General features: G+C 38.9%; 1 pseudogene; it reads right to left on the bottom strand.

Moving 5' to 3' along the window:
• Positions 1-4,847: 4,847 nt before the first annotated feature.
• Positions 4,848-7,150, bottom strand: LOC143675852 (macrophage metalloelastase pseudogene; annotated as a pseudogene).
• Between the last annotated feature and the right edge of the window lie 6,052 nt (positions 7,151-13,202).

Below are 13,202 nucleotides of genomic sequence, written 5' to 3'. Positions count from 1 at the left end.
CCCGGCAGGGAGAAAGCAAGGCTCCTCCACTGAGACAACACACAAACACCAGTGGGTGTGCTGCATGTAGAACTCCCCACATCAGCCACGGATTGAGACCACAGACTATGGGGAACTGGCACCCACTGTTGAAGTTGACCTTGCTCTGTCTCTTCTATGTAAGTAAAATGTTGATCCATCCACTGCTGTGTGAGTCATGCTTCTGTTGGCGAACCTGACACCAATATTGGAGTGGGTTGATGTTTCTTTAGGTGTCTCTCCTCTGATTGACACAGGGCAATGGCTCTCAAGGGAAGCTTCACAAAGGATAAGGTTTCTGAGCTGAATTCTAAAGGACAACCCGACTTAGCCAAGGGAATAAAGGAGTAAAGAGAGAGAAGAGGCAAGCGATGATCCTGCAGGTGGGCAGTGGTCATATAATGCAGCGTTCAGAGCCCGCTGTTAGTTCTGTGAGCCTTTTGCATGACTTGGGAAAAGGTTCCCTGCCCTTTCAGGAGAGAGTTGGGGAAGGCACCTGTTATTTGTTTCCTAGGCCTGCAACAAAAAACTATCACAAACTTGGTGGCTTAAAATAATGGAAATTATTCTCTTACAGTTCTGGAGGCCAGAAGTCTGCAGTTGTGGTATAGGCAGGGTTGGTTCCTTCTGGAGGTTCTGAGGGAGAATCTGTTTCATGCCTCTCTCCTAGCTTCTGGCGGGTGCCAGCAATCTTTGGTACACCTTGGTTTATAGATGCATCACTCCAGTATCTACCTCCACCTTCCCATGACCTTCCCCTCTGTGTTTCTCTTCCCACCTTCTTCAAAAGACACTTGTCACTGGGTTTGGTGTCCACCCAGTTGGTCCAGGATGATGTCACATAGAGAACTGTCACCTTATTACACCTGCACAGAACATTTCGCCAAATAAGGTCACATTCACAGATACCAGATGTTAGGACTTGGACATATCTTTTTGGGGTGTGGGGTGGGGGGAGGAGCAAGATCCAGAAACCAAACCTGGGTCTCCCACATGGAAGGTGAGAATTCTACATTTAATTACCCTTGTACCACCCCAGGACTTGGAAATATCTTTTTTAGGGCCACAATTCAACCTACCACAGCACCCCTTCCTCTTGACAAATAAAGCCTCTCAGTTGAGGGTGTCTAGCGAAGGGCACAACCATGCAAATATCACACTAAGGCCAGCCCTAAGGGAACAGAGTCTCATTCTGCAGCAAATCTATATACTGAGAAATTATATGTTCTAGTGGGATTTGACCTGATGGGCCATTTTGAGAAACTCATCTGCATCAGCAGTGGCAAGAACAAATTGGGGACAAGAGTAGATGCAAGCAGATGAGAGGTGGATTGGCCACACTATAAGGACAGCCAAACCATATAGCAGGAGGCTATTGCAATAATCCAAGGGGAGAAGAGCCAAGCTATGTTAGTGGTATGGGGAATAAAGAGAAAGGCATCCCAATGAAAAACAAAGAAGAAGCTCACAGGATTTGGAACTTGATGAGGGAGCTGAGAGAAAATTGGGAACCAAAGGCTTGGGGCCACTGAGTGAATTGCAGTGCCACAGGCAAAAATAAGAACATAAAAGAAATAACAATTTCAGAGGGAAATGACTTCAGCTTGGGCCTTGTTTAAAATGAAATGCCTGAGGAAAGATATAAGAGAAACTTTTTCTAAACAACACAATTGGGAGTTCCAGTGGGAAAAATGACTTAACTTCTGATGATATCTCTTTGCTATCCCAAGACAAACAAAAATGGAAGAAAAACAGTGGCTTCATCCTATGAAAGAGGGAGTTTGCTGTTATCTGGCATTTTTAATCTTTCACTCTCCCACATTTTTTCTGTAGTGATATTTTGTCTTCTACAAGCCTCTGGCTTAATGTTTTCTTAGAAAAGGGAAACTTTAAAAGCCATGGTTTTAAACTCCAGAGAAATTTCCATACTGTTTGGGTAGAAGAAAACTCTGCACAAATATTTCAGCAGAATCTTTTCATTCAAATCACTCCTGCCACATGGGCAAAATTGAGATTGCTCGTATTTACTCAAAACCCAAAAAGTGCAGTAATAATTAATGAAAACTGAAAACATGTGCTAAAAGCTTAGGTGAGACCAATTTTATGGAATTATTATCCTCAACTTATAGACGAAGAAACTGGAGTAAAGAAATGATAGGCTACTTGCCCATCCTAATGTCTCATGGGGTTTGCTTTTAAGCTGTGGACTGTTTTTCCCTACTGGCTTGTCTATGCTTTGGATAAACTATCTCCTGGTGAGCTCTGCCTGCCCTTCCAGTGGGTAAATGGTGAACCTAGCATAAAACATCAAGTCTATCCTTCCAGGGCTTGTGCTTTTTACTAAGCTGCATGAATTTCTCTCTCCAAAAGACAAATAAAAATATTCTTAAAAATAATCTACATAACCTACCAAGCTTTCACTCTAATTTAGAACCTACAGGAATTGACTTGGGAATTAAACAATGCCCTATTCAAAAGTGGTAATTTAAAAAGTTGGATTTAATCAAGTTACAAAATTACAATAATATATTAGATAATATGTCATAGAAAACTTAAGAAATGGGAGGTGAAAAGGAAGCCAGAAGAAAAAAAAATCTGTTTGCTAAATCCTTCAAAATTTCTCTTGGATTAATTTGTAGACAACCACATTATACTGGCTAAAATAATGACTTTGTTTATTCTAAATTTTGTGGTGAAGAGATTTACAATGGATTATTTGTCAGTAGTTTTTAGATGATGTTCTTTACAAGACCCCAGTTTCAGGGCATTACCTGGCATAGTACATAGTACATGGCTAAAATCACGCAGACATGAATAGCGTGGGGTGGTCTTTATTATTATATGAAAAAGACTGATGTCAGCACCCACCAACTCTCAAAAATTAGAGTCTGTGTTCAGCAAACGATTTAGTTTTTTTACCAGTTCATTTATTTTACCAGTGCCTATGTTGAAGAATACTGAATTGATAAAATCTTTTATTTCACAACTAAGAAATAGTCATTACTAGAAATTGTGGTTTAAAAAAACACATGGGCAGGCCACAGTGGGTCAGCAGGTAGAGTTCTCACCTGCCACACCGGAGACCTGGGTTCGATTTCCGGTGCCTGACCATGCAAAAAAAAAAAATTTTAATTAAAAAAAAAACCATGCTAAAGATTTAAGATGAAGCAACCTCATAATGTATGGGCTCCTGATCCTTTACGGAACACTTGGACCAGATTCTGGATATTAGAAAGGTAACAAGGCCTGTGTCCTACAGGTCACAAACCACTTTCAAAAGGGTCTAGAGCAGTTCCCTGTATTCAAAAGCAGTATTTTTTGCAACAAAACATGAATATTGTCACCGAGTGGGAGAGATAAAGACTAAAGTCCATGTCAGTTCATATCAGGTTACAAAAGAACTTTCAGTTTTCAGAAATTTCCAGGTGTTAAAATTGCTGAAGAGGAACTGTAGACCTCTAGGTAGTATTTAACCTCTCCTGAGAAAGGTAATGAGAAACTAGAACTTACCCAAATGTTAACGACATATCCCTCTTCCATCTGAACCATCCCTCCTTCTCAACCTCTAATAATGGACTAGATATTTTAGATTCTGATTATCTTGTAACCGAGAAGTTAGGGTTTAAGACATGATTAAGATTACTGAATCATTATATAGATATTCCTTTTTTACTTTCTGGTATATTAGAGTAGACAGAGGGAAATACCTGAAATTTCTGAACTATAATCCAGCTGCTTTGATCTTTGATAATGATTATATAGCCTTTATCTTGTGCCATTGTGATTGTAAAAACCTTATGACTAAACTTCACTTGTAACCTATTGTATCCAGTTTTCCAACTTTGGTGTCTTATGATCACTAAAGATAGCCCCTAATGCTTATTAATGAAGGGCCTAGAGTCAGCCCAGAACTAACCCATCCCAACTCCAAGCTATCTTGATAAACAAAGTGGGATCTAACCAAAATGGGCCAGCCTAACGTGCACAGTAGCTTCAACTTTAACCTATACTTTATTAAAATACTAAAAATCATGCCCATCATCATATTAAGGCTGCCATTTTCTTACATACATTCTTTTACTAAACATGTAATCAATCTGTGCATGTGGAATAATTAGATCACCTCTAATTACATCACCTAGAGCCATTGTGTTCAGTATCCTAAAACCTGCCCTTCTTTTGATGCTATAAAACCATCAGAATTACTGCAATTCAGGGAGTCAGATTTTTAGACTGATAGACCATCTGATCTCCTGCTTTGCACTTAACAATAAACTGTTTCTCTCTTTGAAACCCCATTGTCTCAGGAATTCATCATTTGAGCACCTTGGGTAGAGAACTCACTGTTTTCGTTGGGTATCAATCTCTTTGATTATATTTTAAAGTCACACAGTCTGTGTCACAGTTGGAACCAGAACCTAAGACTCCATATTTCCAGTCCTATGTTTATTCATTCTTTTTTTTCCTTTCAGAGTTTCCATGTAAGAAAAGTTAATATATTAAGTGAACAGAATAAAAGCACATCACAATTCTTTAGTTTGCTTACGTAATTGTCATTTTTGAAGTTCTAGGTAGATTCTGCTTTTACTTTTAATTAAAATGTAGAAATTGTTCATTTTAGGTAAGCCAGAAGGTAATTATTATTTCTCAGTCCACTCTTACAGAGCATTCCCTGCAAGTTATTTTCTTGACCTTTGGATGTTTCTATTTGCAAATGCAATGGTAGGACCAAGTAAAAACTGACAAGTCACCATGTCCTAAGGGTTTTCAAAATTGAAAAGCTTATGTATGCAATAAATTCTTGTTAATCTGAAGTGAACTGACAAATTTTACACCATTTCTAACAACCCAATCCACTTGCTTTTCAACTTTCTGGTGACATGATTGGATAGGATGTTATATTCAAGTTGGTGAGATCTTTGGACGAAATAGTTGTGTCCTTTGGGGTAGAAGACTGCATCAATTTTAGGTCTAATTCCTAGAAAGCTTTTGGTAATCAATTTGGGATAATCAGAGTCCATGCATTGCCTCTTCTTATTGTACCTCCAAAACCAGTTAACTACAAAGAAGAAGGTCTTGGAGAAATGTAGGTTAAAAATGGCTGCATTACAAATGTTCTAAGAAATTATCATGATGATGAATACACAACTATATGTTGGAAAAGAAAAAAAAGAATGTTTATATTGAAAAAAAAGCTGATTATATTTCAAACTTGGGGCTTTTCTGACCTTTGAAGGTAGTGCTGAATTGGACCAAGAGATTTTAGGCATATTGTAATCATTTGTGTGTTCTGAGTATAAAGTATATAGATGCCTGGTTGTATTTCAAACACGAGCATAAAATTCTCCCTTCCTCCATTATTTAGTAGTACCGCTGTCTCTTCTCACCTTCATGAATACTGTTATTAAAAGGAAGTATGCAGATTCAATAGCTTTGTGAATTTATTATCAAATTTATTTCTGATTATGTGCAGTCTAGATAGATAAAAACTATAGTGGAATAGTAGAGAGAAAAAAAGAATAGCTAGAAGGAAATACCTGAAATTGTGAAACTATAACCCATACATTACACTGAAATTTTCTCTATAACTACTTAAACTGTACTTTGAAATTTATCACTTTTCTGCATATATGTTATATACCACAATAAAAAATGTTTAAAAAAAAATGTGTCAGTTTTTTTTACAGAGTCAGGGAACCCAAAGAATATATGTTATGTTCTTTGGATAGTTTGGATGTGTTCTTAAATTGCTGATTAGCCAGTACTTGTCACCTTTAAAAAGGTAAACTTTATTTCTGGCTTCAATTTCATAAGCAGCTTGAATACCAGATGGCAAAGTTGGCCACAATTTAGAAATTAAACTCTCTGATCTTAAGTGTCTCAGCATGCTTCTACCAGAAGAACCTTACTTTAAAGAAAAATATTTTATTTCAGACTATTTGTCAGCATCGAACCTCAAATTGGGGTCACACAATTCTGTGCCTTTGGGACCTGGCAAGGGTTGGTGCTTTTGGGGCCTCCATAGGAACTGAATGCCACATGTCATCAGTAGAGAGGCTAAATGTGTCGAGGTCCACAAAACTGTATTTCGGAAACATTATGACCCTTGGTTCATTGAAATGGTCAAGACCCAAGGAATGGTCATTCTCATGAACTGCAAGAAGAAACAAATTAATGCCTCTGTTGTGCTTTTTTTTTAGTCCAAATTTTATCCTAATCAATATGTGTGTCTCCTCCAATACCACCTGCAGGTCCAAAAGCATGGGCTAAAACTCTTTTTTTTCCATCAGAAGGGTAGAGGTCTCCATGAGCTCCACCTGAAAAAAAGATTATAATGGCAGCCTTGCCTGCATTAATCTTTCTGAATTTCAACGGGGTCACACCACTCCATACTTGAAAAGTCTTCCAGATGGCATAGTCAACATCAGCATGCACCAGGTTATAATGTAATTGTTAATTCTGTAGGTGATATAACGATTCTGCCATATTGGGCCCCTCACATTGTCTTGAAATGATGAACATCCGGCACTCTGCATAGGAGGGGGTGTGCATCATTGCCAGAGTAGATGCGTCCAGTTGCCCAGTCTTTTTTAACCCCAGGTGTTGCAGTCTTTCAGCAACCCCTGCGAAATAAAAAACACGGACGCAGACACTTCCTGTGGAATGAGTCACACAGACACACACAGAAGACAGACAAGATGACTGCAGCCCCGAATAGCTCCAGCTGCTTTATTTTATATCATTTCTCATAGCTCTTTTGCTGACCAAGCCTGTTTTTTCAGTATATTACTCCCTTGTTCTCTTGTTACTTTCAATCTAGCCTCCTGGATATCTGGGTAGCAAAAAGGAAACATTCCATACTTCGGGTGCGAAAGTAGAAACAAAACAAGTCTGTTTGCAGACCATGTTCTTCCCCTTTGTCCCCAGATAAGGCTCATGGCTGGGAGCTCGCTGTTTGCAGCAGACCTCCTCAAGGCCACTTTGAAGCCAGTCGCTCCCAATAAATTCCACAGGTTTTCTGTTAACCCTTTGGCTCCTACACCCAAGAACTGTTGCATTTCCTGGATTTTAGTCTGCATGAGGTTCCCATTGGCATTTTTGTCATTGGAAATCTTTCCATGTCAAGGTCAGTTTAGTTTGCTAAAGCTGCTGGAATGCAATATACCAGAAATGGGATGGTTTTTAAAAAGGGAATTTATGGAAGTTGCAGGTTTATAGTTCTAAGGCCATAGAAATGTCCAAACTATGGCATCCAGAGAAAGATGCCTTAATTACAAAGAAAGGGTTGATGACATTTGGGCTCTCTCTCTCAGCTGGGAAGGCACATGACAATGTCTGTGAGCTTTCTCTCCTCATTTCATAAGGCTTCCCTGGGGGCATTTTCCTTCCATATCTCCAAAGGTCTCCTGCTGTGTGGGCTCTAAGGCTTTTTCCAAAATGTTTATCTCTTAAAGGACTCCAGTAAGCAACCTCACCTTGAGTGGGTAGAGGCCCATCTACATGGGAATCACCAAATCAAAAGTTACCACCAAGTGGGCCACAGTGGCTTAGCAGGCAGAGTTCTCACCTGCCATGCTGGAGACCTAGTTTCAATTACTGATGCTTGCTCATGCAAAAAAAAAGTTACCACCCACAATTGGGTGGGTCACATCTCCATGGAAACAAATTAACAAAAAAGATCCCACCTGATAACCAAATCAATAGACTGATAGGCTAAGCCTACTTAAAATTAGGCCTAAGAGTCACCCCCAGAGAACCTCTTTTGTTGCTCAGATGTGGCCCCTCTCTCTAAGCCAAGTAAACTCACTGCCTTTCCTTCAACATGGGACATGACTCCAAGGGATGTAAGTCTCCCTGGCAATGCAGAACAGAAATCCCAGGATGAGCTGGGACCCACATCAAGGGATTGAGAAAACCTTCTTGATCAAAAGGAGGAAGAGAGAAATGAAACAAAATAAAGTTTCAGTGGCTGAGAGATTTCAAACAGAGTCAAGAGGTTATCCTGGAGGCTATTCTTATGCATTAATAGATATAGTTTTTTAGTTTATGGTTAAGCTGTGTTCCAGTAGCCTTGATTCTTTTTTTTAATTACTTTTTTATTGTATAATATAACATATACAGAAAGCAAAGAAAGAAAAAAGCAATAGTTTTCAAAGCACTCTTCAACACGTATTTACAGATAGGTCCCAGAGTTTGTCATGGGCTACCATATTATCATCTCAGATTTTTCCCTTGTGGCTCCAGAACACTGGAAGCTAAAAGGAATATATATGTTTTTATATATCATTTTTTTGGTGAAAAATAGCATACATACAAAAAAAATCAATAAATTTCAAAGCACAATGCAACCATTAGTTGTAGAACAGATTTCAGAGTTTGGTATGGGTTACAATTCCACAATTTTAGGTTTTACTTCTAGCTGCTCTAAGATACTGGAGACTACATGAAATATCAATATAATAATTCAGCAATCATACTCATTTGTTAAACCTACCTTCTCTGTATAACGCCACCATCACCTTTGATCTTTCCCCCACTCTTTAGGGGTATCTGGGCTATGTCCATTCTAACTTTTTCATGTTGTAAGGGGCTGTAGATAATTGGTTGGGAGATGGAACTAGCTGATGTTCCAATAGCCTTGATTACCGAAGACAATTGTACAAAGATGTAACTTTTACAACGTGACTGTGAGATTGTGAAAACCTTGTGTCTAACGCTCCCTAACAATCTGGGACATGACTCCCAGGGATGAGCCTGGCCCTGGGTTCGACAATGCCTGCCTGACCAAACGGGGGAAAGAATGGTAACAAAATAAGGTAGAAATAAGAGATTTCAACTAGAGTCAAGAGGCTATTCTGGAGGTTACTCTTATGTGAGCTTCAGCATAAGAATATTGCTAATTGCCATGGTATGCCAAGATATTGCTGATTGCCATGGTATGCCAAGACCCAACCAACAGACATCTTATAAACTTTAAGGAATATCTAGGTTTCCACTGGAAACTCTATAAAAGTTTCTCTCATTAAGTTTATTTTTCAGAAACCTAAAACCTCCAGATGGTGCCTAGGGCAGATAAGTCCTGAAACCCAGAATTACCAGTCTGTCCAAGAGCATCAACCAGTTGCATCCCCCTGCCCCATAATGTCAACACCTCTTTTCAACATGAAGAAGTTAGAATGGGCATAGCCCAAATAACCCTAAACGTTGGGAGAAAGATCAAAGAAGAAGGAAGAGTTATAATAGAGGAGATAGAATTTACAAATTATAATGATTTATAATTATTTATATAATGATTTATAATTGAATAAATTATAATGATTTATTCAGTATAATGATTACTGAATCATTATATTGATATTTTTTTTTTGTCTTCAGTGTCTTAGTATAATTAGAAGGAAATTGTGAAACTGTAACCCATACCATACATTGACATTTGTTCTATAACTAAATGTACTTTGAAGTTTATTGCTTTTTTGTATGTATGTTATATTTCACAATAAAAAAATCTTGCAAAAAAATTCAAATGGGATTGGGGAGAAATTTTGAAAAACCAATTAAAGTCTGGAAGAGACATGCAAGAATAGCCAAGAAAATTGGGTAAAAGAATTAAAAAGCACAAGCATTAACTGTTGTTATACAGTAAATTAAAAATCAGGCAATGGTATAAGACTAGAGAGACATTCATTCATTTAGTCATTCATTATTTCAACAAAAAACTTTTGAGAACCTATCAGGTGACAGGCTCTGAGACCCTAGGGAAACAACGGAAAACAAGATTTATAGGGTCCCCCTTTTCACAGAGCATATGTTCCAGTAAGAGAAACAGATATTAAAGACAAAAACCAGGTAATCATAGAGCTTTGATAAAAACAAAGCAGACAATGGCTTGGAGTGGCATTTCGGTTCAGGTGTCGAGAGAATCCCCAACCAACAGAGTCACATAGAAGCCAAAAAGCTAACCCTAGTATATAAAAGAATTAGAATTTGATTAGATAGTGTTTTCTGTATATTTTAATCAGATAAAACTATTTTAAAACAGAATAGGACAGCTTTAAGTGAAAAATTAAGTAACACGATTGAATAACACATAGTTGTAGTTGAAAGAATACATTGCAATGAGCCTGTTGAAGTAGGCAAGCTGAGAGGCTATAAATGTATTTGATAGTGCCATCATACAAACATATTTGGGCAAATTCTTAGAGAACAGCCTTGGGAGCCTGTTGATGAGCCTTGCACATCATTCCCAAAATCATGAGAAAAATTATTCAGAATGTACTTCCAACTTTGTTTTCCTGAAATCACACCTCCAAAGCATAGAGATCTACTGGTATGCAGAATTATTTGAAAGATTGCCATTAATTTGAAGTAAACAAACCCTCTCTGGATGTTAGGGGTCAACATTATTTCATGTGCCCCTCATAAGGTCTAAATTTCATCTTTTCAGAGAAGTCAAATTTCAAATACAAGATTCTTCCCTATTAGAAAAATAAAAGAAAGGCATTTATTATCAAAGTTCACTCACTTAATTAAAAAGGAATAAAATTTTCTTTTCTTTTTTTTTATTGTGAAACATGATACATATACAAAAAAGCAATTCATTTCAAAATACATTATATTATAATAAGTAGTTATAGAACAGATTTCAAAGTTTGGTATGTGTCATAGTTTCCACAGTTTCAAGTTTTTCCTTCTTGCTGCCCCAAGACACTGGAGACTAAAAGAAATATGAATATAATGATTCAGCAGTCATACGTATTTGTTAAAGCCTATCTTCTCTGTTATAACTCCTCCCCCTTTGATCTTTTTCCCAATCTTTAGCGGTGTTTGGGCTATGCCCATTCTAACCTTTTCATGTTGGAAAGGGCTGCGTTAATATGAGATAGGAGGGTGGAACTAGTAGATGTTCTGGAGAGGCTGGCCCCTCTGGGTTTCAGGACTTAACTGGCCTATGAACCCATTTGTGTTGATTTGAAAGGATGTATGGACTCTAGAAAAGCCATGGTTTAATCAAAATCTCATTTTGTAATGGCAGAATAATCCCTATTCAATACTGTATGTTTGAGTCTGTAATTAGATCATCTCCCTGGAGATGTATCCCAATTAAGAGTGGTTGTTAAACTGGATTAGGGGAGATGTGTCTCCACTCATTTGGGTGGGTCTTGATTGGTTTACTTGGAGTCCTATAAAAGAGGAAACATTTTGGAGAATGAAAGAGATTTGGAGAAAGCAGAACGACATAGTCATGAGAAGCAGAGTCCATCAGGCAGCAACCTTTGGAGATGAAGAAGGAAAACGCCTCCCGAGGAACCTCATGAAACAGGAAGCCAGGAGAGAAAGCTAGCAGATGATGCCACGTTCGCCATGTGCCCTTCCAGCTAAGAGAGAAATCCTGTGTTTGCTGTGTGCCTTCTTACTTGGGAGAGAAACCCTGAACTTCATCAGCCTTCTTGAATCAAGGTTATCTTTCCCTGGATGCCTGTAATTGGGCATTTCTATAGACTTGTTTAATTGGGACATTCTTGACCTTAGAACTGTACACTAGCAATTTACTAAATTCCTTTTTAAAAGCCATTCGTTTCTGGTATATTGCATTCTGGCAGCTAGCAAGCTAGAACACCAGCTGAAGGTTGTAGGTTTCTGGAAAGTAATCATAGTGCATAGAACTTTTGTAGAATCTCAGATAGAGCCCTACATCTTCTTTAGGGTTGGCAGGAATGGTTTTAGTTGGGGTTTGGCAAACCACGGTAAATAGCAATATCTAGCTAAAGCTTGTGTAAGAGTACTTCCAGAATAGCCTCTCAACTCTGCTTGAATTCTCTTGGCCACTTATACCTTATTTGTTACCATTTTTGCCCCCATTTGGTCAGGCAAATCCCACCGTGCCAGGGTCAGGCTCATCCCTGGGAGTAATGTCCCACATTGCCAGGGAGACTTTCACCCTTGCATGTCATGTTGGAAAGGGCTGTCCATAATAGGCAGTAGGGGGATGGAACTAGTTGATGCTCTGGAGAGGCTGGCCCCTCTGCATTTCAGGATTTATCTGGCTTAGGAACCCCGTTGGAGGCTGGAGTTTTCTGCAAAGTAATCATAGTGTTAAGAACTTTTGTAGATTATCAGATAACCCTTTGGAATTCTTAAAGCACATACAAGGTGAAATTATTGTGGACTCTACAACTATTTACATTGATGAGCAGTTTATTGCCACCTCTGGCAGAAATATTGTGATAACGACAAAGAGGTCTTGGTGGGGGTGGGGGGGACAGTTACATTCCAAGCACTAGGACTTGGACTGTTGACTTCAGTATCAGTATAAATGGTTTTGAATTCTATCTCCAAGGGATGACATGACGGTTGCCAATCATGGTATCCCAGTAATTACAATTCCACCATTATAGAAGCTCCTGGTGGGTTGTGAAAACTCTTAGGGTCCCTTATAAAATGACAAAATGCAATTTTCTTCTGTGACAAGCCATTACCTAGCTCACTGCCTTGAAGGGAGAAGATAGAGATGCTATAGTTATTCTGGAACCATAAAGAGGCCTGTGGTGGGAGAGGATGATGATACCAAAGGCCAACTTCCCATTTCACAAGTTTTCCAAGGTTTGGCAGAGTGATAGGCGCCACTGGCATGGTGGTTGGACATTGAGTGCCCCCCCAATCCACTGTGCCAGATTCATAGGAACACTCCCAATCACCCCTAAAGACACAATGACTAGATACAGAGTCCCTGGCCCTCCTCTTATGAAGATTAGGGCAGCCAGAAGCAAACCTGGACAGGCAGTCACAAAGCTTTCTTTAATGCTGTTATGGACTAAACTGTATCCTCCATAAAGACATGCTCAAGCCCTAACCCTGCTCCTGTGAATGCTGAGCTCATTTGTAAATATAATCTTTGAGATGCACTCAGTTAAAATAAGGGCAAACTGCAGGCAGGCCTAAGTCCAAAATGACTGGAATCCTTATAAGCACAGGAAATTTGCACATAGTTCTAGTAGGTGAGAGATGGCCATGTGACAGAGGCAGGCTGAGTTACAGATTCCCTACAGGCCACCACCAGAACACTGCAGATTTTGGAGAAAGCGTGGCCCTGCCGACACCTTGATTTTGGACTTCTAGCCTGCAAAACAGTGAGACAATAAATTCCTGTTGCTTATGCCAACCAGTCTGTGGTACTTTGTTGTAAG

Source organism: Tamandua tetradactyla, chromosome 3 (assembly GCF_023851605.1).
Source record: "Tamandua tetradactyla isolate mTamTet1 chromosome 3, mTamTet1.pri, whole genome shotgun sequence".
NCBI lineage: Eukaryota > Metazoa > Chordata > Mammalia > Pilosa > Myrmecophagidae > Tamandua > Tamandua tetradactyla.
Note: the sequence above shows the minus strand (reverse complement) of the source record. Positions and strands in the feature narration are given on the sequence as shown.